We start from the raw sequence: 22,628 nt of genomic DNA on the forward strand, positions 1-22,628 counted from the left end.
AGGGTGAAATTTAATCCCACAATGATTTTCTTTGGCTCATTTCCTTTCCAGCCAGCCTTCCACACTTGGCTCAGCAGGTTAATGTTACCATCACTGATCCCCCAGCAATGCTTTAGAAATTCACATGTGCCACTGATTTAGGAGCATAAGGGCCCATGATAAGTTCCTCTCTGGGATACAAATGCCTTATGCCCTGACACCTAAACCAGGGTGCTGTTCTGCCCTTCCCATTCCCCACCTCATCACTTCTGTTACTGATAACAGAATGGTGTTTTATGTTTCCATTGGGCTATTCATCACGTTAATCAAGAGATACAAAGCATCATGGTTACTTTAACATGTCCCACAAATAGTATCCAACTAGTAAAGTCTGGTTACCAGGAAATATTTTCCTGTGGCCCTTTGCTGGAAAGAAACACATCTGAGGCCACCCCTCTTTGGCAGCAGCTATCAAACAAGGAAAAAGAGAGCGTGTCTAAAAGGAAATACAATTTTTTTCCCCTTTTGGAACTGAATCCAAGAATATTCTCTGGGTGAAGCCCCTGGAAGGGATACACAGCTGAACCAACAGCCTTCACTGCACACTCTGAGTAACACAATAAACACACACCAGGCCATTTCGCCAGCCACACTCTTTGATCCCTGCCTTCTCCTCTGCTGATTACTGCCTTGAAGAATCTCAATTGATCCAAATCTTGGCCAAAATCTTAGGAAAATACTGTTGGAGTGGACAACATGGGTATGAAAGGCTCTGCCTGGAGCCCAAGGAGTTGTTCACAGCCCACCCCCTGAAATATCCAGGGTTTTGTCCTTCAGGGTGATCCCACCACAGCTGTGCTGCTGATGCCTTCTGCCTCTGCACTGTGACTTCAGCACTGCACTAATGCCTGAGAAAACTGGGAGGACTGGGAAAGATCCTTTTCCTGAGTGTCCTTTCCCTGTGTGCAGCAGATATTGGTTGTTTCCAGTGCTTTTGGTGCTATTTTGACTGCTGTGCTCACTATGGGAGTGCAGGGCAGTGCAGCTGAGCTCCCCTGGGTTTTAAGCACACCAGAAGGAGCAGGGTGCAGTCAGTGCTGTCACGTGGAACCCGTGATTACAGCCACCCCAGTTATCCTGTCAGCTCTGCAAGCACTGAGGGGAACTCACCTCGAGAGCTGCTCGTGCCCAAAAGAGCCCAAAGTGTTTGCCAGGGGCTGTGCTGGGCACATCTCACGTGCATACACACAAACCACACCTGTACAAATGGACCAAGCCCATGAAACTGATCCTGCCCAGTGCTCCCAGGCTGCTGGCAGAGCACAGAACTGAAATGAAGGTTTCTAAAACCCAACTCTGCCTCTAATATCAACTTTCCCGTGCAGCTGAACAAATCATTCTCTCCTTTCCTCTCCCTCAGTCTTTCCATCTGGAAAATGAAGACATTTGCATCTGTGCTATGGGTGCCTGTGCTGTGCATTTCAATCAGCAAATGTTTATAAAAATCATTTCAGGAGGAAAATCTACGTAGTTCTGATTTAATACCTTTATTTATGTTTTTGTGGAGCAAAACAAAACCCAGCAAAGCCCACAAACCCAGGATTGTTCACCAGGGATCTGATTCATTGTCCATGGAATTTATTTTCCCTAAGGTTGTGGCACAGGCACCTCAGGGCTGATATTAAATATGAAGGAGTTCTTATTGCAGCTCCAGATCTGCCAGCTATCACAACAGACAAAATGGTACCAGGCAGCAGATTTACCTCTCCTCCCCCTCCTCCAAAGCACAGCCCAGTCCTGGCCCTGTGGATGCCTCCACACTGAGCAGGGACTGCAGCTCCCACACCAGCAATTCCTGCTGGAAAAGGTATTTCCCCCCTGACAGCATCTCCTTGGTCCATGTTCCCACTGCTCACATCAGAAAACTTCTGAGTGCCCAAAACTCTTCCTAAACTCCAGGCTGCTCAGTCCTCACATGTACACAGTCTGTGAATTTTTTTTCAGAGACCTAAAGGAATGAGGAGTCTGGATTAAACTGAATTTCAGCAGGATTTTTCACTTTGGTGAATGCAGCTGTTGGAGGAAGCAGCCAGCTAAGCTGTTTCTTGCAGGAGGCATGGACATACAGTTTTCCCTTGCTGAAAAGCAATTTTTTTTCTTCCACGTTGTTTCTTTTCCTGTCATCTCCCTTTTCATGCTTCAGGAGGCGAATTTGTTTTTCACCTTCAGGAGGTGAATTTTGCAATGGGCACAGCACAGCAGCCTGGCAACCTTCTGTGCTTTGCCAAATCTCAATTCCTGCTTCTGAAGGAGTCCCCTCTAACCAATGCAGAGACTGCTCCTGGGAGAAGTCTCAAAGCAAAATCCAACTTTCCTGCTGGGCTGTCCCTCAGCACCAGGGCTGTTCCCTTTCCCCAGAGCTCCTGCAGGGTTTGGCTTGGCTGGGAGTGGGACCTGCCTCGAGCCCCTGCCCTCCAGGAATTCAGCATTTCAGCAAGAAGGACCTCAGGGCCCCCAGTTTCCCCCTCAATTTGTGTATGGAATACCAAACTTTCACACCCAACATGCACAGCCTTTACTGTCCAGGTTACAGAAAAGACAAAAACATGCTCTGGATCTTCAAATACCTGATCAGGTATAACTACAACCACTTGTATATCATATCTATCTATCTATCTATCTATCTATCTATCTGTCTGTCTTTGTATATATATATATACAAATATATATATTATATACAAGTATATATAATATATATTTTAATATATAATTTAAAAAGGCATGACTGCAATGCATTTTTAAATTATATATTTATGCATTATATATAAATATGAATTTATAAATTCAAGACCTCGATTTTTCCTTAGGCTGCAGACCAATATCTTTTGGTACCATTTAACTGACAAAGCCCCTGTTTTAACTTATTTATTTTAAAAAATATTAGAAAAAAACCCCCTAGATTATTGCTTTCAAATGGTACTGTGTTTGAAACCAAATGATAGCTTAGTGGGGAGGAAAGGTAATTTTCAGTGGTATTAAGCAGTATTTTTCTCTTCTTCAAGCACTTTAAAAAGCACAAAGCAGAGTTTCTCTCTTGCTGGTGGAGCCCTGGATGCTGCACACAGATGAGGTGAGTCACCCATCCCTCAGGAACCCAGCACAGACCCTGGCAGGCGCTTGTCAAAGTCCTGCCCTGGCTGAGGAGAAGAGCAGTGCCCACATTGCTGGGCTGCCCAAGGAAAACACAGGAGCAGGGGAGAGCTCAGAGCTGGTGTCCCTGTGACCTTCTCCCCGTGCCAATGCCTCAGCCCAAGCAGCCCTTAAGCCACCTGGCACCTCCCAATCTGCCTAAAGACCCCCAGATTTCCATGGCACTGCCAACCCACCCCAGACCTCTGCCCATGAACCCTCACTGTGCTCAGAACTCAGCTCCAAATCCCCAGGGCTCGTACCCAGCCCTGCTCCACAGCACAGAAACTCTGCTCCATTCATGTCAGTGAGCCTATGACAGGCCAGGGCATGTCCCATTCTGCCCCTGAAGATCCCATAAAACAGCACTCTGTGAATTTTAACTCAGCTTATGCCTTCAGGGGGTTTTTCATCCCTTTACTTCCAGCTGCGTGTGGCAATTAAAAGCTCCATAAGATCACCATGTCCCAGTCAAACTGCTGTGCAAAGCCTGACAGCATCAGCTGTGATCCCGTGACTTTCTGATGAGCAGCTCCTCCAGACCTTGGGTTTTTAATGGGAATTTGTAACTTCTGCCCGGAGCTGAGCTCGGATTCCTGCTGCCCTGTTCCAGCCATTCTGCATTTCAGGGAACACGGGCAGCCCAAAGTAGTCCCACCTAACTGGTACCTCATTAAAATAAAGATATATTAATCTACTATCACTAATCTAATATCTCTTAAACCCAATGACTCTGACAGGAATTAGAAAAATTGTTGTAAAAATGTATTAAGCCCAAGAAATATATTACATGCACTAAGAGCTATAAAAAACAAATGAAGCCCCCTAAATCCCAGCCCTTACATAAGGAGAGAGCACCTATGGGCAGTGCCAGGGCTGTGCTCGGGGAACTCTGCTGAGAATCCATTCCCATGTCTGTTCCATGGATCTGCACCTTCCCATGGACAGCACGGCCAGAGATCGATTTAATCCACCTGAACCACACTCATGGTTTGCATAAACCCCTCCTTCCCCGACTGCATGGATTGCAGCGATGGAACCGAAACACTCTGCTCCCTCTGCCGTAGGATTGTTTATTGTCCTGCTGATTTATTTAGGGGCACATACACAAAGAAGAATAAATACATCCAGCAACAAAATCAACAGAAATTCACCCGAAGGGATTCAGGGTGGGCACGGGCTCGATTGACTAAATGCAAACAAGAAACCCGAACCTCCAGCCTGGAATCAATGCCAGCAATCTACATAACACAGCACATCAGCTGCGACGATTAACACCCTTATTTTTCTGCTGAGAACTTGATATGCATTTATAGGGATGAAACACGACATTCCCTTAATTCCAGCGAGTTAAATGAGTAGCTCTGCCTTGAAAAGCCTGGCTCTCTGTCATTACCGGGGAAGCAAAACCTTCGTACATGACTACTTCAGGCATTACAGAAAGCTGTATAATTAGAAAATGTCATCTGCTGCACCCGGAACGCCGGGGCTCGCCTCCCCCAGCCCGATACACGCAGAAACAGAATTTATTCCCATTTCCCCCCGCAGCCAGCCCGACACATTGAATCACGCCCGTAGCGAAGCTCCCGCTGCAGCAACTTCTGCAGTGCATCACCATTCACCATTCACCCACCTCTGCCTCCATCGCTCCGCGGGCTGCGGTGCCCGGGCAGGTGCGGCCGCCTGGGTTCCCTGCGCGGGGGATGCGCCCCGGGAGCCGCCCGGGGCTGGCCGGGCTCGGCTCGGCTCGGCTCGGCTCCCGTGCCGAGCATGGTGCGCGGGGCCGGCCCAGCCCAGCCCAGCAGCTGTGCGGGCACAGCCGCACTCGCTGCAAGGTCAGCGCCCCGCCAGCCCTGCAGCGCTGCCGAGCGGCTGCCAGAGCCCGAGCTGAGCCAGCGCCGAGCCCGGCGCCAGGTACCGCCGGCCCCCCGCGCTGCCGGCCCAAAATGGAGCGCTGGTATCCTTATTTTTGTTATTTTTGATATTATTATTATTATTATTAGCAACTCGCGGCTCGCGGTCTGCAACGATACCGGCGATGCAGAAGCGGCAGAATGCCGTGGCGCAACTTTCACGCCCAAGCAGAAAGTGTTTTGTCTCCTGACTGTAATTCTATTAATGATTATTTTTCCTGTGGATTGTTCTCTTAAACCCCGCTGGAGCAGGCAGGAATGTATCAGCCCCTCCGAGCTCCCTGAACGTGCCCCTGCCTTGGGCAGCTCAGTGCAGGGCACACTGGAGGAAGGCTCCCACCCTCCTCCCTGTCAGACCCCCAGCCTGGTCTGTTTTACACTCCCTCTCAAAAATGTGTGGGTCAGGCTTCTCCTCCCCCCAGGGAAAGCAATTTTACCCCACCTCTCCTCTCCTGCAAAGTCATCTCCTGTACCACTGAAATTCCTGTGCTTGTGCTGCTGGGGCAGTTCAGTGCAGCTTGAACCCATCCCCAGATGAACACCAACACCCAGGTGTTTCTGGGTGCAGGGCAGCCCTGAGAAATTTAGGGTTTAAAGTCATGGATTACTTAAAAACTAACTCTGTTTTTGCTGTTTCTGGTCAAACTTGGGTGAAGTTTTCACATGTGCTCTTTAGCACAGTCTCAGCACAGACTCTTCCAGTGATGCTCACCAGTTGTCATGGTTCAAACAGCAGCAAACTACACACATGTAATAAAACAGTAAACCAAGGTCTGTCCAACCACCTGCCAGATCTTTTCCACTTTCACAGAGAAATCCCTTGAAAAGGAAATTTTTTGAACAAGAATTTCTCCACTACTTCTCTGGAGTTTTGCAAAAGAGGTGGCAGGTCAGGAGCTTGACTTTAGGAGTAAAATCCAACAGAAACAGCATCTGAAGGACTTCATGCAGCCTCTCCTACCTGTCAGACATCTGTGCAGCATCTGTGTGATGATGCAGCATCCTACTGACTGCCTCTAGCCAGGGGTAGGGAAGTGCCCTGTCCCTGTCTGGGACACAAATACCACAGGTTCAGCTGGGCTGCACTCAGAGCTCGAGGCTTTTACAGCCCTTTTCTCAAATCTGATAAAGGGTTTCTGTGAACTGCCTCAGTTCTTACTTCTCTGCTGATAAAATCACTGCATTTCATTCAGCTCTGTTCGTTTTTAGGGCTGGCATCACTAATGGTGACTTTCAGAGTCACTGCAGGGTACTGGAAGCTCTTCCAAGGGCTGGGGAGCTCAGCAGAAAGGTGACTCAGGACTGACAGAGGAGGTGTTCCCCTCGTGACAAACCCTCCTCTGGTGACCAGGGGCTGCACCCAGTCCCAAACCCAGTCCCAAACCCAGTCTCAAACCCCTCTGGCTCGTCTGCTGGCTGTTCCCTCTCCTTCCCTCATTGTCGTCCTGGTCCCTCCTGAGGGACAGGACATCTCTCCAGTTTGCTGTCCCAGGGATGCTCCTTCCCACACCCCCATCTCCCCGAGCTTTCAGCTTTCCTCTGCATGGAGTGGGTGCTTCAGGAGATATAGAGGATGTTTCATCCCTTTAAGGAGAAATGTCATTCCATTGTAGGAGAAATGTGGTGTTCCAGGGGCCTGGAGCTGAGGTGTGCATGGGACAAAGCCTTGGCCACCAGATGGGCTCCCTGCAGGGCCATGGGAATGGGAATGTGGCCCCGCAGAGCCAGGAGGGTGGGAATTCAGCTGGGAAGGGAGGTCCAGAAACACAGAGGGTACAGGAGCAGCTCTGTGTGCTGGGCTCCTGTCTCCTCACCCTCCTCAGGTGCTGCTCTGGCAGAGCCCAAGCCCCCAGAGCAGGCAGGACCCATCTCCTGTGTGAGTCCTGCTGGATGGGAGCCCCTGCTGCAGAGAGGGGATCTGGGATCCCCTTCCTCATCCTGGCCATGCAGTCTGTCCCTGAGAGCACACAGCTCTCCCTGCAGGGTTCAAGGTCAAACACAGCAGCCCAAAATCTCAGACATCTTCCCAGTGACTGAGGCACCTCCTGCATCCTCCTGGAAAGATTCCCAGTAAAGAGGGGGGGAAAGAACAGCAAAAAAACCCTAAAAAATCTGAATGTGCTGCCTCTCCAAAATCAGAGAACTATCAATCCACACCAGAGGTCCTTACCAGCCTGCTTCAGCTTCCCCTGAGGAAAAACTGAAGATGATTTCCACTGCCGTCTGTTCAGCACTTCTGAGATTTTCAATGCAAAGATGCTGAATAAGTGCAAAATGTTACTGAAATCCATGTTGGTAAGAACAAGTTCCATCACTGCTGCAATAATTAGAATAAAACCCAAGAGTACCAAGGCTGCAGCTGGAGCTGGAGTGAGCACTGAGCTGGCTGGGCTGGCTGGAGGAAGGCGTCCATCCTCCTCCTCCCTCAGAGCTGCAAACCTGATCCCTCTCCACTCTGGGAACAGCTTGGTTCTTGCTGTTATTTTTGCTGCACTGCTGAGGCTGTTTGGGAGCTGGAGGAGGTCATTGTTTCGTAAGAGCTGATTCACTTCTCCTCATGTTTGCACCCTGGAACCTCACAGGACTCCGTGGGCTCAGCCCGATTGGAAGCACATCAGCTGTGATGTCACCACGAGGATTTTGACCTTCAGAGGCAGAAAAGCTCCCAGAGTGGAGCTCAGACACCTGGGATGAGGCACAAGCCACGGGAAAGCCAGGCAGAGCTGAGGAGCCAAAAGGGCTCTGGGCCCAGGAAGGGCAGAGTTTGCAGAAATCCTGATAAAAGTTGCGCAGTGACACTGGAGTGGCTGCTTTGCTTTTAAACAGCATCATTTGCACGTTTACATCAGCTAAAAGTCCAGCACCTTCTCAGGGGAGTTCTCCCTCAAAGGCAAAGCAGACAAAGCTCAACACCACGCAATTCTGACATCACTTTCCTTCACTCCTGGAAAGCCATGGAAATCCTAACCAGCATTTATCAGAATTACCCTTGTCCTAAAGCAGCCCACAGACAAGATAAAAGTGTCAGGAAGCTTTGCCTTGACTGGCTGCAGATTGCAAATTGCAGCTGAAAGGGCCTGAATCAGTCTGAACTGTGCTTCCTCCCTGCCCCTGAGCTCCCACAGCTCCGGCTCAGAGCTGCCATCCTGTGTGCCTACCTTCCAGGGTGTGGGACATGGCAGGTTTGGGATGGGCCAGGATTGGGACATGACAGGTTTGGGATGGGCCAGGTTTGGGATATGGCAGGTTTGGGATGGGCCACTGAAAAAAATCCCCATCCCAGCCCTCCAGCCCCCGGGCACAGACAGTGTATTTCACACAGCCTGTGTATTTCACATTTATCACAGCCTAAGGACACAATTCCCAGCTTCTCCCCAGCCAGAGCAGGTTCTGCGCCAGCCCTGCTGAGGGCCAGGGCACCTCCTGGGCCACCATGGCTGAGTGAGCCATTCCAGCAATTCCTCTTTCCTTTGTTTCCTTGGGAAAGCTCAGCCCAGCACATGGCACCATGGTCAGACACTGCCTCGGTTCTGCAGCCCAGAGGAAAACAAAACCCTCCAGCCTGGCCTGTCCAGCTCAGCACTGCAGGGCTAGGATGGATTTAATACCCTGTAAGTGTCCTGAGCTGTCCTGGCCAGGATGGTTCTCCAGCCCATAAATACAACTGCAAAAGGTCTTGGAACCTTCATGAATTCAGAAACCTTCCCTCCACCAGCATATTAATAAAAGCAGATTAACTCAAGCAAATGTTACCTGCTGGGTGCAACAACTGTGGCCTCTGAGAGTTATAGGGGTCAAAATGAAATCACTCCTGAGCAGCTCATTTGCACTGTGATTTTTTCACCATCATCTCTCATGATTTAATTTTTTAAGTCTTTTTTTTTTTTTTTTTTCCTTTCGTTCTGGACTAGTGACTGCCAAAGCAGAGCTGAAGGTAGCACCTATGTGCTGACACCCACAGTGCCATTTCCATCACCTTTAGAATAATGCCCAGGCAAGAGGTAAGAAATCACAGCACAGAGGGCTGGGAATTAGAGGACAGAGAGCAGCTTCAGCTACATTGCTGGCAATAATTTAGCACAGCAATGGAGATATGCAAGAACATCAAGGCAGATGATTTCATTGCTGCTGCCTGTGGAAGCAGAGATGAATCCATAGCTGAACCTTCCAGCTCATCTGCAAAGAGGGGAAACTGCTGGGGACTGAAACAAAGCTCAGCTGGGCCCTGTGAAAACCTGGGAAATAGAGAAATATGTTCCCTGTATATATTTTAATTTTGATCCTGGCTGTTTTGGAGGCAGAACAGCAGTGAGTGAGTGGCTGTGGGCAGCTCCATGCTGGACTGGAGCTGTGCTGCTGGAGGTCCCTGTGCTGCTGGAGGTGCCTTTGCCCCTTGCTGTCCCCTCCTGAGGTCTGAGGCTCTGCAGAGAGGGGCTCTAGTGCAGCCCCTGAGATGGGATCAGACATTCCCCACTGCAGGAAGGAGCTGCCAACCCTCAGAGCACTGCTGAGAGGGGCGCAGCCCTCGGCCCTGGCTCAGCTTCACAGATGGGGAAGCACAGGAAAAAAAAAGCAAAAAAAACAGTCAGAGGCAAGAATTTTGGTTAAAAATGAAGAATCACTGCACACCCCATACATTCATTAAAAATAAACCCCAGACAAGTGGTATCTCAAATGCTGAGCAGCCTTAGCAGTGACAGTGAACAATCCTGGAGTTTGTTCCTGCTCTCCTGCTGCAGTTTGGTAACTGCACTCACAGACCCTGCAGCACGTGTGGGGCATCTCCAGGGATGGGAACAATCCCTGCCCCCTTTGTTGGGAATGCTGCTCCCTTCCCAGAGGAGAGATCCCTTTGTTTGTGTGTGGGTGAAGGCATCAGCTCCCCTCAGAATGAGCCTGCTACCACAGGCCCCCGTGACATCCCTTCCCTGGCCTTGCAGGGACTCTCTCTGTCACTCTGCTGCAGTTTATTTGATAGATGTTCATTCCTTTAGCGAGGCAGCCTCAGCCATGTTCTCCTTATTTCCCAGCTGAAGTTTGATTGCTGGCAGGGCACACATTGAGGGGGGCATGGGGACCATGGGGATGAGCCTGACTGCAGTCACTGCACTCCAAAATCAGAGATCACAACCAAACCAATCCACCCAGGAGCAGCACACACTGCACAGCTGGGAAATCACAGCATGGGGAAGCTGAAACAGATTCAAATGTTGACACAAATATATTGGAGGAAATGCATCAAAGAGTTGGCTGATGACACTCTCAGGGCAATATAAACTGGGATGTAATAGAAGAAAGAAGTTTTTTTTACAATGAGGGTGATAAAACATGGGAACAGGGTGCCCAGAGCAGCTGTGGCTGCCCCTGGATCCCTGGCGGTGCCCAAGGCCAGGCTGGATGGGGCTTGGAGCAGCCTGGGACAGTGGGAGGTGTCCCTGCCATGGCAGGGGTGGCACTGGAGGGGCTTTGAGGTCCCTTCCTACCCAAACCAGTCTGGGATTCTGTGAATTAATACTTGCATCATGTTTAGTGCAAGCAGAAATTGTTCCTAAATATCCAAGCTTTGCAAGGATTTGACCTCTGCTATTTGTTTGATTCCACTTTGATCTTCCATATTGGGACTGATCACCCTCAGCCAACGCTCCCTCCTTCCTCCCCTATCCATGCACCACATCCCCCAAAGATGGGCAGGTCCAGGAATTTGGGCAGGTCCAGGAACCCTTCCCACCGTGCCAGTTTTGAGTCTCCCAGCCCTGCCCCGATGCTCCCCAGCTCTCCCCAACTCCAGAGCTCATTTCCACCAAACCCTGGTGGGTTCTGCTCTGTCCCTTCCCAGGGAGCCTCTCCAGGACCCTTCCCTATCACTGAATTTGCTCCTGGCTCCTCATCTCCCCTCCCCAGGGCCTTGGGAAGGTTCTCAGCAACCTCCTCTCACCTATTGCACCTCAGGTGCTTCCCAGTTCCTCCTGCTGTTCCTGAAATCTTCTGCACTCCTGCCACAACCTTGGCAGCTGCATTTGGAATATCCTGACCATGGTTATGTTCAATTGCTTACTGAAGCAGGGGCTGTGATTTGGCTGCACCTTGAGGGGCTCCCAGCACCAGGTGAGTCAGGCAAACCCTCTCATGTCTTGCTCAGATAAAGAGCCCACTTGCACATGACCATTCCTCAGGAAAACAAGATGAATTTGGTCCCTTTTTCCCAGTCTCCAGTTGTTTCATGTTTGCCTTTTTTCTCTTCTACACTTATGGCCACAAAAGAGCAAAATCTCCATTTAATTTTTAAGACTTCTCCATATTTAACTACAGTTTGTTAAGCCTTCCCAGCACAGGCTGCTCATTTGTATCTCCTCAGAACTGGTCCAAAATGCAAGTCACAGAAAATCATCCCCAGGACCTGTAGCCCATGAATATACAGTCGTGACTGATATAAAATTTTAATACTTGACTGTGACTAAATGAGATAAGCATATTACAAAGAGAGAGGTTCATAATAAAATTCATTTTCCAAGGTCCATTTTGCAAAAAGCAGCTCATCTCTTTCTCACAGGGAACAGCACTTGGACTTGAAAAAAGGGTTTTGAATCTGAATCACTGGGATTTGCTTTCTTTGTTATTGAGATTTTCAGGCTTTTTTTTTTTTTTTTTTTTTTGTTTTTAACTAATTTTTCAGAAAAAATGAGACTCAGATGTAGAACAGCCCAAAGGAAAAAATGCAGAAGGAAAATATTGGCCTAGAATAAAAAGGAAATTGGATTTAACAGAAATTTTTCTATGTTCTTACAAGGAGCAACAGCTGGAACAGAGGTGCTGGGGGGCTGTGCTCAGGTGAGAGCCTCTCACTCAGGTGTGCTCAGTGCTTTTAACTCCACCCAGGGATCAGTGGAAAGTGCAGACCTTATGTAGACTCAGGATTAAAATCTTGTGGGCAGCTTTTGCTTTGCTGGACAATTCTGTGGATTTTTTGACTGGACCAGAGTCTTGTATAGTTCAAGGAAACGACATTAAAAGATAAATATTATGAAGAAAATAATTTCAAATCTTTTCTTCCCCTTTTCTGCAGATAAGACACACAAGATGGGGCAAGGTTGAGATTTTGACACTGCTCTCAGCTGCTGCACAGTGACAAGGACAGGAAGATTTCTGGCTGGAAAAACCCAATACTCCCATCCATCCCCAAACCCTCCTGGCTTTTAGGGAAGTTTTTTAGGTTTTTGGTTGGGTTATTTTGGGAGGGGGGTGTTCAGTTCCCCACTGGTCCCTGGCCTTGCCCTCACATGGGTCCTGCCCCTCATCCAGGACCAGGATCTCCCCTTTCAGAGCCCTTTGGAATGTGAGCCATGAGGTGCCCCCATGCCAAGGAGCCATCAGGAGCCAGCCAGAGCTGGAAATGGAGCCCTTGACTTTCAATCTGGGTGTAATAATTTTTATTCACTTTAAAACACCTTTTTCTCCTCCTCCTCAGTAAAGAAGAGAGGGTCTGTTTCCATCATTCCAGAAAGGAAGAGAGAGGGAAATAGGGCTAAAGGAATCTGTAGGAAAATATTGGAAAAATATTTATAATACTGGAAAAATATTGGAAATATGGGAAAAATATTTATAGTTCTATTTCCTGTCTGCTAGGCTTGCCCAAACCTTCTCACTGAGCTGCTTTCCCCGCTCCCAGCACAGACCCTCACAGGCCCAATAAATGCACAAGTTATGAGCTGTAACTCATTTTTAGAAACTTGTGACTTTCAGTGCCTTACAATCACAAACTATCAGACAAATCACCCAAAAAAGAACATTTCCATCAATGTCAACATTGCCTAAAGGAGAGATTTAACAGGCAAAATGCTCCTTCCTTCACCTGCCCCTCTGAGCTTTCTGTCTGATGGGCTTTTACCTGCAGGCTCCTCCTCCCACTCTCTCCCAGAAGATGAAGACAAGAACTTGATTCATTTTTCAGATAATGTGTTAAAGGACTTGATCTATAAAATCAGAGATCTTGTAGCAGGTGCAACACAAATGTGGATCTTCTGTGCTACTGCTCTGCCCCATCTCCATAGATGAAATGAGGTATTTTGGAGCAAGAGATGAAATTTCTTTCCAAAGCCTTTCTCTTCTCTTCTCCCTTTCCTTGAAATTTCCTTTCCCATTTTCTCTTTCCTTTTCCTAGGACTTTACTCCTCAAATTAAAGAGCAGAAACAGAGGAAACACCTGTGGGAGTTGGTGTGGATGTACAGGTACCCCTGCACAGCTCCTCCAGTTCCTGAGGGGTTTTTTGGAGCTCCCTGGCAGTTTTCCCACAGCAATTAAAACCCCAGAGAAACAGATAAGGCAGGATGATGCTGCTGTGGGGGTTTTCAAGTGTGTCACAAACCAGAAGTTGTAAAAATCACGTGAGGTCGGGGAAGGTTTTGTTTCTTTTTTTCAGTTGAACTGTCAATCCAAGATCAGGGACATGAGGAAAAGCCTGGGAGTGAGGCACTAAAAAACCTGAATTCATTGACATTGGAGTGCCAAGCAGAGGTTCCTTGCTCTGGAGTCACACCCATCTCACCTGCTGTGGAGCCCTGGAAAATGAGAATTTCAGATTTCTGTGCTGCACAGAAATCTCTGCTATTCTGACCCCCAGGAGAACACTGCACTGACCTGAGGCGATGGAGAAGCTTCCAGAATGGAATGGCAGAACTGGGATTGTGGGTGTGGAGTTTGGATAGAAGTGTGTGATATCACGGGGTGGGAAACTCAGAGTTAAGGGTTTAGAAGACAGTAATAGATATAAAGCAAGATGGAGGTTTTAGAGTGGAGCCTAGTACTTCTTCATCTTCTCCTTCACCTCCTTCTCCATGGGTTTGGGTGGTTTTGTCTAATTGGATAAAAAGTCCAGGTGTTTGGTTATTGGGTTGAAAGTAAAAATGATTTAGGCGTCATTTCTTAATTGGACAGTTTATCCTTAAAAGGCCTTTTAGAGAGGGAGATGGGGCTCCATTTTCAGTTTGTTGGAGTGAAGTGCTGCAGAACTCAGGGTTTGTGAGACTGTGACATAAGTAAGAACTAACAAACATCTGAGCCCCAACAAGAAATTCCGTCTGGTGCATTTAATCCTGACCCTGGCAGAAAAAGAAGATAAAACCCCAGGACCTGCCAGCTGCCCAAGGATCTCAGCAAGGCCCCTGCACCAGGAATTCCCTCTGGGAATGCTGCCTGCTCCTGATTTAACTTCACCCCACGTCTGCCCTGCTGAGGGACAGGGCTGGGGCACCTGTCCAACCCAAACGTGAAGAAAAGCAAATCCCACCCGAGGAAATGCAAATCCCACCCGAGGAAATGCAAATCCCACCTGGCTGCCTGAAGAATGGGAGCCTCTCCATGAGCAGCCCAGGATCCCTCCCTGAGCCCCACAGAGCAGAGGAGGGTCAGAGTGGCCTCTCCAGTGCAGCCTGGGGTGAGAATATGGGCTGGAAATCCAAAATCAGCATGGCCACAAGAGTGCATGAGCTGGAAGCGAATTAAGACAGAAATGAAAAGATTTCTAGCTCTCTGAGCAGCAAAATGTCAAAATGACTGAATTATGAGGAAAAAAAACATACAACATCCTTGCTTGAAGTGGAAGGGATTAGTGCTGAAAGGCCAGAAATTCCCACTCCAACCTCAGCTCCCTGGAATTGCTGCTTGTCCCATGTTTACCCCTCACCCAGAGCCCCTGCCCCTCTCACCAGCGTCTCATTCTCCCCCTGTCAGTGTGTGCAGGGCTCAGGGATTTCCCACTCCTGATGAGCCCTTGGGCCATCAAAGCTGTCACCCCTGCCCCAGGAACCACCCAGCACCAGCTCTGACAGAGGGCACAGACAGAGCTGCACTAAAAACATGTAAAAATCAATGTATTGTGAAAAGAAAGCATAGGCACAGCTGACTTTCAAGCTGCTGCAATTTTCCCAAAGAGTAGCTGCTCTTTGGAAATAAATGCCAGCGTGACAAGTGGGACAGGAAAAATAACATTTTTCCATTTCCCTCTCGATGAGTGTGCTTCACAGTTCATCAATCCAGCATATGCACAGCTCTTCCCAGGTGTAATTCTGATTCAAAAGATCAATTCCTTAAATTGATCTGTTAGAAAAACTGTTTTATTGTTTTACCAGCCCTTTCTCCCCAAAATGAAAGAAACCTGGGGCTACACACAAACTCAGGAGAGCTGGAAATAGAACTCTTCACTTTCAATCGTGGATATGATAATCAGTTTTTATTCACTTTAAATAACCATTTTTCTCTCCTAAGTAAAGAAGAGCTGGTCTCTTTCTACGTTTACAAACAGAAAAAGCTAGGAGGCAAAGCTAAAGAAATCCATAGGAAATATCAATACTTGGAATAACTTTCCTTTGCCTGTACTAGTGGGTCTGTATTTGGCTGTATGACTGCTCAGAGCTTTGGTGAGTCAAGCAAAGAGTTGGATCATGAAAAATGCTTGAGATACCCAGCAAACAGGAATTTATCCTTTAGCTGGAACCAGGTCAGCTTTAAAAACCCCTCCTGCTAAAATGCCAAGTGCTCAGCTGAAGGATGGAAACACAGAAAGAATGGTGCTAACTCACAGCTCCTAAAAATAGCTGTATTTTAGAAAGGGTATTTATGTGGAGATAAAGGCAGGGCTGGGCTGCTGTCCTCTCATTCTGTCACTCCCTGCACTCTGCCCCAGCCATCACCCAGACCTGGAGGGATCCTGCAGCCCCAGCCCTGAAGGACAGAGGCAAAGCTCCTCCGAAGGCCAGGGCTGCAGAACACGAGGGCAGCTTTTCTGTTTCCGTTTCCAAATGCTCTTTCCGTGCCTGTGGCGAGAGCTGAGCTCCCAATTAACCCCCCATGACCTGCACCTCCATTTCTGACAGAAAGCAGAGCCAGAGCAGCACTGCAGAGGTGGGCAAAGGGAGATAGCTGCATTCAGAGATGTCCCTGGGCAGGGCTCTGTGCTGAGCTGGCACTGGCTGCAGCCTGAAGCCATCCCAGCAAACGAGCAGCATCCACCTCCCCTCCCTGCTCTCCAGACAGCTTTTCCTTGGGGCATGAACTGGCACAAACAGCACCCTGGGAATGTTCTCCCAAGAAGGAACTGTGTTGTCTTATTTATCAAAGGTTCTATTATCACTATGGTGTAAGGATTCTGTACCACCAGAGTTTCATACCTCCTCAATGTATTCTGTAAGCAGCTCCTCTAAGCACTGACTGTTCCTGGTCCTTGCAGTAACCATCTGACTCCCGTTCCCACCAATCCACTCTTTTATAACACTCTTCTTATTGGCTACAGGTGTGGCCTGTTAGCATCAGGCCTGCTCCTGATCTTTAGTAATTGGTTCAGCTGCAACTCTTTAGGGGATAAGATTGCATTCTGTACCACCTTCATTCACCCACACTGTATCCCCGTACAAAACTGCTCTGCTGGATACACTGAGAGGGGGAATCAGCTTGAACTCGCTGTGGGAGGAGCAAGCTGGAGCCAGGAGCAAGGACACAGCCCACCTTGGGCAGTATGGGGCTCTGGTGCCACCAGCAGGGCTCAGTGCTCCCAGTGGCACCAAACTGCCCAGGGAGAGGGGCTGTGCCTCTCTTTGTAAAGAGTTCCTGATGTGAGCAGTAACAGCCAGCAGAGCTTAAGCCCAATGTTGAAGTAAAACAATTATTTTTTACAGTTAAGATATTCAGAATGAATCACGAGGTATGACAAACACCTGCCCATGTTCAGTGATGGAGCCCTGTGGCACCAAAAGCTGAGGTAATGCTGGAGGAAATCCCCTGGGCAGCAGGGCAATGGAATGGGAGGCTCTGAACCAGCACTCTGCCCACAAACTGGGCTTGTTTTAGCCCAAAATGGGATTCCTTTGTACTTCTGCAAAGCAGGTGCACACTCTGCCCAAATCCCAGCTGTCTAAGTGATGCCATGGTGGGGCAGAACATCAATTTACACAAATACCCAGAACATGCAGGGGTCAGGTCCTTGCAGGGTGTGCCCAGCACCTCATCCTTCCAAGCCAAGTGTGATGTGCAGGTCTGTGCCCTACAGAAATCCAGGAATGCACAAACTGCACATTTGTAATTTACATTTATTCTAAATGTGCAAACTTGTAATTTACATTTACTCTAAATGTGCAAACTCCCACTGCCCAGGGGTGGCAGGAGGTCCTTCCCCAAGAACTCTGAAGGCATTTACACAGATTTCATTACAGCTAGAAATGCTTTATTTATTTAAATAGATTTTTAAATTTTTTATTTATTTCAATAGATTTATTGCAGTCTGACAGCTGGTAAAGCCTGGCCTCAGGCAATAGTAAGGGAGAGTTTGGTTTGCCGTGGGAGGTTAGAAATGATTAGAACACAGAAAAACCATCCTCAAATGTCCAGCCAGGGCTGATTGCTGCTGGAGGTGTCAGTCCCAAGCCCTGAGTGCTCTGTCTGCAGCAGCAGCTGGTGATGGGGCTCCCATCCCTGCACCCAGCCTGTCCCAGCTGCAGATCCTCTGTCATATCCCAGCCTGGGGCTGGAGTCACCAATGAGGCTGACAGGACAGAAAACTGGGATCTCAGCAGCAATTTGTCCTGATAGCTGAAAACACATCCCACACATGGAGTTTCCACAGGGAGAAGCCACCAAAATCCTTCCAAGCCTTCCCAAATTCTGGAGGGACTCAGAGCAGGTCTGAGATAATCTTATCATATCCACCAAAGCTCCATCTGCCTCTCACAGCTTGCTGAGCTTTACAGAACCAGTTCCTTGGGACAGGACTCCCACTCAGTGTGGGCTCCAGCCCCAGTTACAGATTCTCTGCTTTACATTCACCTATTCCCTATTAAAATTAAGATTACCTGTCAAAATCACCTATTAGCTCATCACCTATTAAAATTTGCACATTGTTTGCTGGGACTGTCCTGCCCAAAGTGCCCCAGAGCTGTGACCTCTGGCCCTGTGTGTCCCCACAGACTGAACAATGATTGTGGAACAGAATATTGACATTTCTGTGGTGCAGATCCTTGTGACTCCACTTGAATTCAGCTGCTCTGCAGGAATTCTCACTTGCAGCCACGTTTGGGGAGCTCTCAGAATTCCACCCAAGGGTTTGGAGAGCACTGCCTTGGACACCTGGCCCCCTGCACAAACCCACAGCAAGCTCTGAGACACAAGTCCAGTCTGTTTCCATTCAAGTCCATAAATGCCCCATCAATTACAGAGCCAGCCCAGCAGAATTAAGTTGCATTTTGGCTGTTCCACAGCTCTGTCAAAAATCAGTAGCAGGTTCCCACACATTAGCAATTGTCTAAATCATTCCTCTCTCCTCCAAGATCAAAATTATATTAACTTGCACTGCTCAGGCTTCTGTTTTCCCCATCCCCATAAAACAATTAATTACATGTTGGAGAGAGTTCCTTGGCCCACTCTCCTGAAAGCTTTTGGATTCAGTTTATCCAGATGTGCTGCTTGGACAGGTGCTCTTTGTCTTGTGGAAAGCACAACAGAAAATATTACTCTGTAAGAAGTGACAACATTTCCTCACCTGCCTTCCAAAGCACAAGAAATGAGCTGAATTCCCCTTTTCTGCCTTTGGTGACAAATTTACCAGCTGCAATTAATGCCATTCAAATTCTTTCTGCATTATTAACTCAAATATTGCCCTGTGATTGCTGTGGCATGGATTTGCAATGCTCTGCTTATCACGGGGAGCAGCTCCTGGATGATGCATGCCCAGAGTCACCTGCCTCTCCTCCACGTGCTGCACTTGGGTTTTTATAGGTGCTCACATCACCCTGAGCCACTTAGATAACACAGCAGCTTTTATTTGATCACAGCAGAGCCACTGCTGCTCAGAAATTAATAATTACCATTCCCCAGCCCAGGTTAATCCCTAACCAGAGCACTGCAGGTCACAAACCACCTGATCCATGTGGGTTCCTGGGATTCTGTCTCAGAAATCTGAACTTGAGACCATTCAGATGCACCAAGGCTTCAGGGCTGGCTTGTGGCAGAGGAAATGAAACCCTCCTTGCACTGATAAATCAGGATTTGTTTCATTATTATTTAGATCAGATGACAAAATGAATGGTGGGTTGAATTTTAAGGGAATTGAAGCAGTAACTGGGTCTGTTCTGGTTCAAGGGCACCAGAGGCTCCATCCCTGGCTGAGGACAGAGCAGCTCCCTGGAGCTGGGGAGGATTCCTGTGATGGCAGCACCTCCATCCCATTCCTGGGGCTGAGCCACCTCTGCTCCCACACACATCCCTCCTGAAATCTTCATTCTTGCGTCCCTTTTGTTCCACTGGAACACCAACTCCCTTTTCCACAAGAAAAAAAGGAGCACTGCTTGTACAGGACACACACTGTACTGTTCAAATTATCATCTCATTTTTTGCATCTATGTTCCAAAAAGTTGCCTTTCCCTGCACAGAACCTCCTGAATGCCTGATAAAGCAGTGCATTTTTAGCTTTTCTAATTTTCCATGTGCATCAACACTAAATGGAACCTTCTGCAAGAATTAAGCCTGTTTTGTAGAACTAAATTTTCAAGTTCTCAAGGTCTCCTGAGTGGGAGTGAGTGCAGAACAGAGGATTTTCCACGAGACCAGCAGAGCACTTTAATGGGACTTTAAAAGGCTGAATAATTCCCCCAGCCAGGGACACTGGGGGCTCTGAGCAGGGCTGGCTGTCTCCTTCAATTATCTGTTCAGCTGTGGCATTTCACACTTCATATTCCTGCTAAATAAAAATTTCCCTTCAGATGCCACAGCATCTTCCTTTAATGGCACAGCTGATGCACTCACTGCATTTTTAACTAAAACAGCCCTGAACCAACACTCAGCCCTGTTCAAACCTATCAAAGTTCACACCTGAGCCTCAATTTTTGCCTTGAAATTTTTTAAAGATTTTTCTCCATCTCAGGAGTTTCAGGCTAATTCATTTATGAGGATAAACATGAAATATCCAGCCCTGAGAGCAGGCAGGACAGACAGGCTTTGCTGAGGACTCCAGCACTGAACTGAATGAATTTGATCCCACTCTGAAACAGTAAAACTTCTTTTGAAGTCTTGTATTTGCTGTTTTATCTGTAAATACCCATTGATACATACATATAATGCAGTTCTCCCTTACCTGGGCAGGCAAAGTTTTGTACTACAGGTTGGATAAAATATTTAAAGTGTAAATATCTTTCAGATCTTCATACTTTTTTTTTTTTTGTATTTCCAGGAACAATTTCACTAGCCAGATGTGTGATTGCCTGAGTGTAACTATAATTGTTACCTCTGTAAAGCAGAGTAATTGCCTGTGGCTCCTGTTGCAGCTCTTTGCCATCTGAGCACACACTCCTGAACTCCAAGCCACCCAAATATCCAAATTATTCCTCCCTGCAGTGAGGCCCAGAGGAAGGATGACCTTCTGCAAAGCAGTTGGTGGCAAAGGAGGGCAGCTTGGCTCAATGATAAAGACTCAGGGCTTAAATGATTCCCTTCAATCCCTCAGGAGATTTGAGCTCTCCCCAAACCTCTCTCTCCTCCCTGCTCCAGCTCCGGATTTCTTCCAGAGCCTTGTTCCAAGCTGACATTGCCTCTTCCACTCCTTGGTGCTCTTTTCCTCTCCACCTTTTCCATTCTCTGTTAACCCCCAGTGGAGGAATAACCTGAACCCTGTGGGTGAAAACATTGACCACCCAAATTCCAGTCAGCCCTGGGTCTGATTTTGTTCCCCCTGAAAATGCAGAGGGAAGCCTTGCAGATAACATTTTAGAGAAGGGCTGAGAGGGAAAGGAGAGGTGTGGAGTAAAGAACAAAGTGAATTTCCCTGTGCTGCCCAACACGTGCCAGATGCAGTTCCCTCAGGAACAGGCCTGGATATGGGGCAGGCTTGGGCAGAATCCCAAATTACACAGAGGTTTTATGGCCTCTGGCATCACACAGTGAGCCCTGAATTAAAGCTCCCAGGCACAGACAGCACGTGCAGCTCTCCCTGCAGTCTGGAGAAACCCAGGGCTGAATTCCCAGAACTGCCCTGCCCTGCCCCACCAGGCAGTCCACTGCTCTATCAAATACACTTCTGGCTTCATTTCAGCCCCAAAGCTGCTAAAAGTCACCCCAAACCCAACAGAGAGCAGTAGCTGATGAGGCAGAAGCAGAATCCCAAATCTTCATTGCTGCCAAAACATCTGCAGCTTCCTCACATGAAGGTTTTGCAAGCTTGCTCACCATAACATAAAGAATTTAATAGCCTAGAAATCACATAAGATAGAAAATCACTGCTTTATTGTTATAGCATAAACAATCTCTGCAATCCTACCATCTCTGGCTGCATTTGGATGATTGTTTTCACATCACATCTGGAGCTGTGGCACTAAGGAACTGAAAGCCCACGTGGTTACAGGAGCTGACATTTCAATACTGCCTTGATAGAATTTCCAAACTGCTCTTTGGACTCTCCAGCTGTGCTTGGGAATACTGGAGGAGGAAGGAGGGACACTTTGAAGAGGGGAACAGATATAAAACCTATGCAAGGGCTGGGAAAAGCAATTATCTCAATGTCTCAGCTGCAAAGTACCAGAATCATTTTTTCAGGGGGAAAACCTATTCAGGCACTGCGTGGGTTAAAAGGAGGATTATTAAATAGCAGGGAAATTACAGCAAAGGCAAGAAAGAAATGTCTCTTGCAGGGTTATCTCCCAGCCCTGGGAGCCTCAGGGAGAGCTGAAATCCTGCACAGCACCAGAGATTAAAGGGGAAGGTTTAGCACCTTTTGTTGCTCAATATTGATCTGGCTGAGCACTGAACAGGGGTAATTTTCAGCAAATGACTGTCCTGAGCTGCAGAACACAAAATGAGGGGATGCACACACCTCCTCCTGCCTGCCCACTGCCTTTGTTCCCCACAGCCCCCGGACTGATGCATTACACAGCTAAGCAGATGCTAAAACTGGTTTTAATTTTGCCTGGAAGACAGATTGCTGTGTGCGGAGTGCTGAGGGGAGCAGGGTTGAGTTTATATTGAAATGATGGAGTGAAATTCAGCAGCTGCCCAGACAGCCTGTCATCCCCTGTGCTACTGCAAGCAGCCAGGAAGTCAAACACATGCACTGCTTTCCTTTCCACAGCCAAATTAAAGAAAAACAATCAACAAACCAAGCCCAGAGCAGGAGGCATCACGTGCAGAGCAGCCAGGACCCCTTTTGGAAAGGGAATTATCAATTCACATCACTCTGTCCACCTGCTAACAGGGCTGAGCACTAGAAATGTAAAATAAGTGGAGCTGCTTGGTGTTTGAAAGGGGAAACAGAGATGGGGGACAGAGAGAAACTGAGGGGGGAAATAAAAAGCAATGAGATTTCCAAAACTCACCCATTATTCCCTGCAGGTCAGCAGAAAGCAAAGTGCTCCTAGGAGAGCTCTCATTTCCATTCCCTTCCTCTATCAAGTTTTTAATAGATTCAAACTTCAATTTATTTCTTTTTTTTTTTTTTTTAATTTTTAATTCTTCCTTCAAAGGCAATTTTGGGTAAATAATTTAAAAGCCTGTGAGCTGTGTGGCTGCAGCCAGGCTGG

The 22,628-nt window shown here is 47.9% G+C and overlaps 1 protein-coding gene across 6 annotated transcripts in view; it reads right to left on the reverse strand.

The window, feature by feature from the left end:
* Positions 1-22,628, reverse strand: part of IQSEC1 (IQ motif and Sec7 domain ArfGEF 1) — a 300,138-nt gene that overhangs the window by 83,772 nt on the left and 193,738 nt on the right. The window contains exon 1 of one of the 6 annotated variants that reach the window (XM_058812659.1): positions 4,802-4,924. The exons of the other annotated variants lie outside the window; for them this stretch is intronic. The gene's annotated coding sequence lies outside the window, so the exon portion shown is untranslated. Of the gene's footprint in view, positions 1-4,801; positions 4,925-22,628 lie in introns of those variants that run through there. 6 annotated transcript variants of the gene reach the window in all.

The sequence above is a fragment of the Ammospiza caudacuta genome, chromosome 12 (genome assembly GCF_027887145.1).
Source record: "Ammospiza caudacuta isolate bAmmCau1 chromosome 12, bAmmCau1.pri, whole genome shotgun sequence".
Classification (NCBI taxonomy): Eukaryota; Metazoa; Chordata; class Aves; order Passeriformes; family Passerellidae; genus Ammospiza; species Ammospiza caudacuta.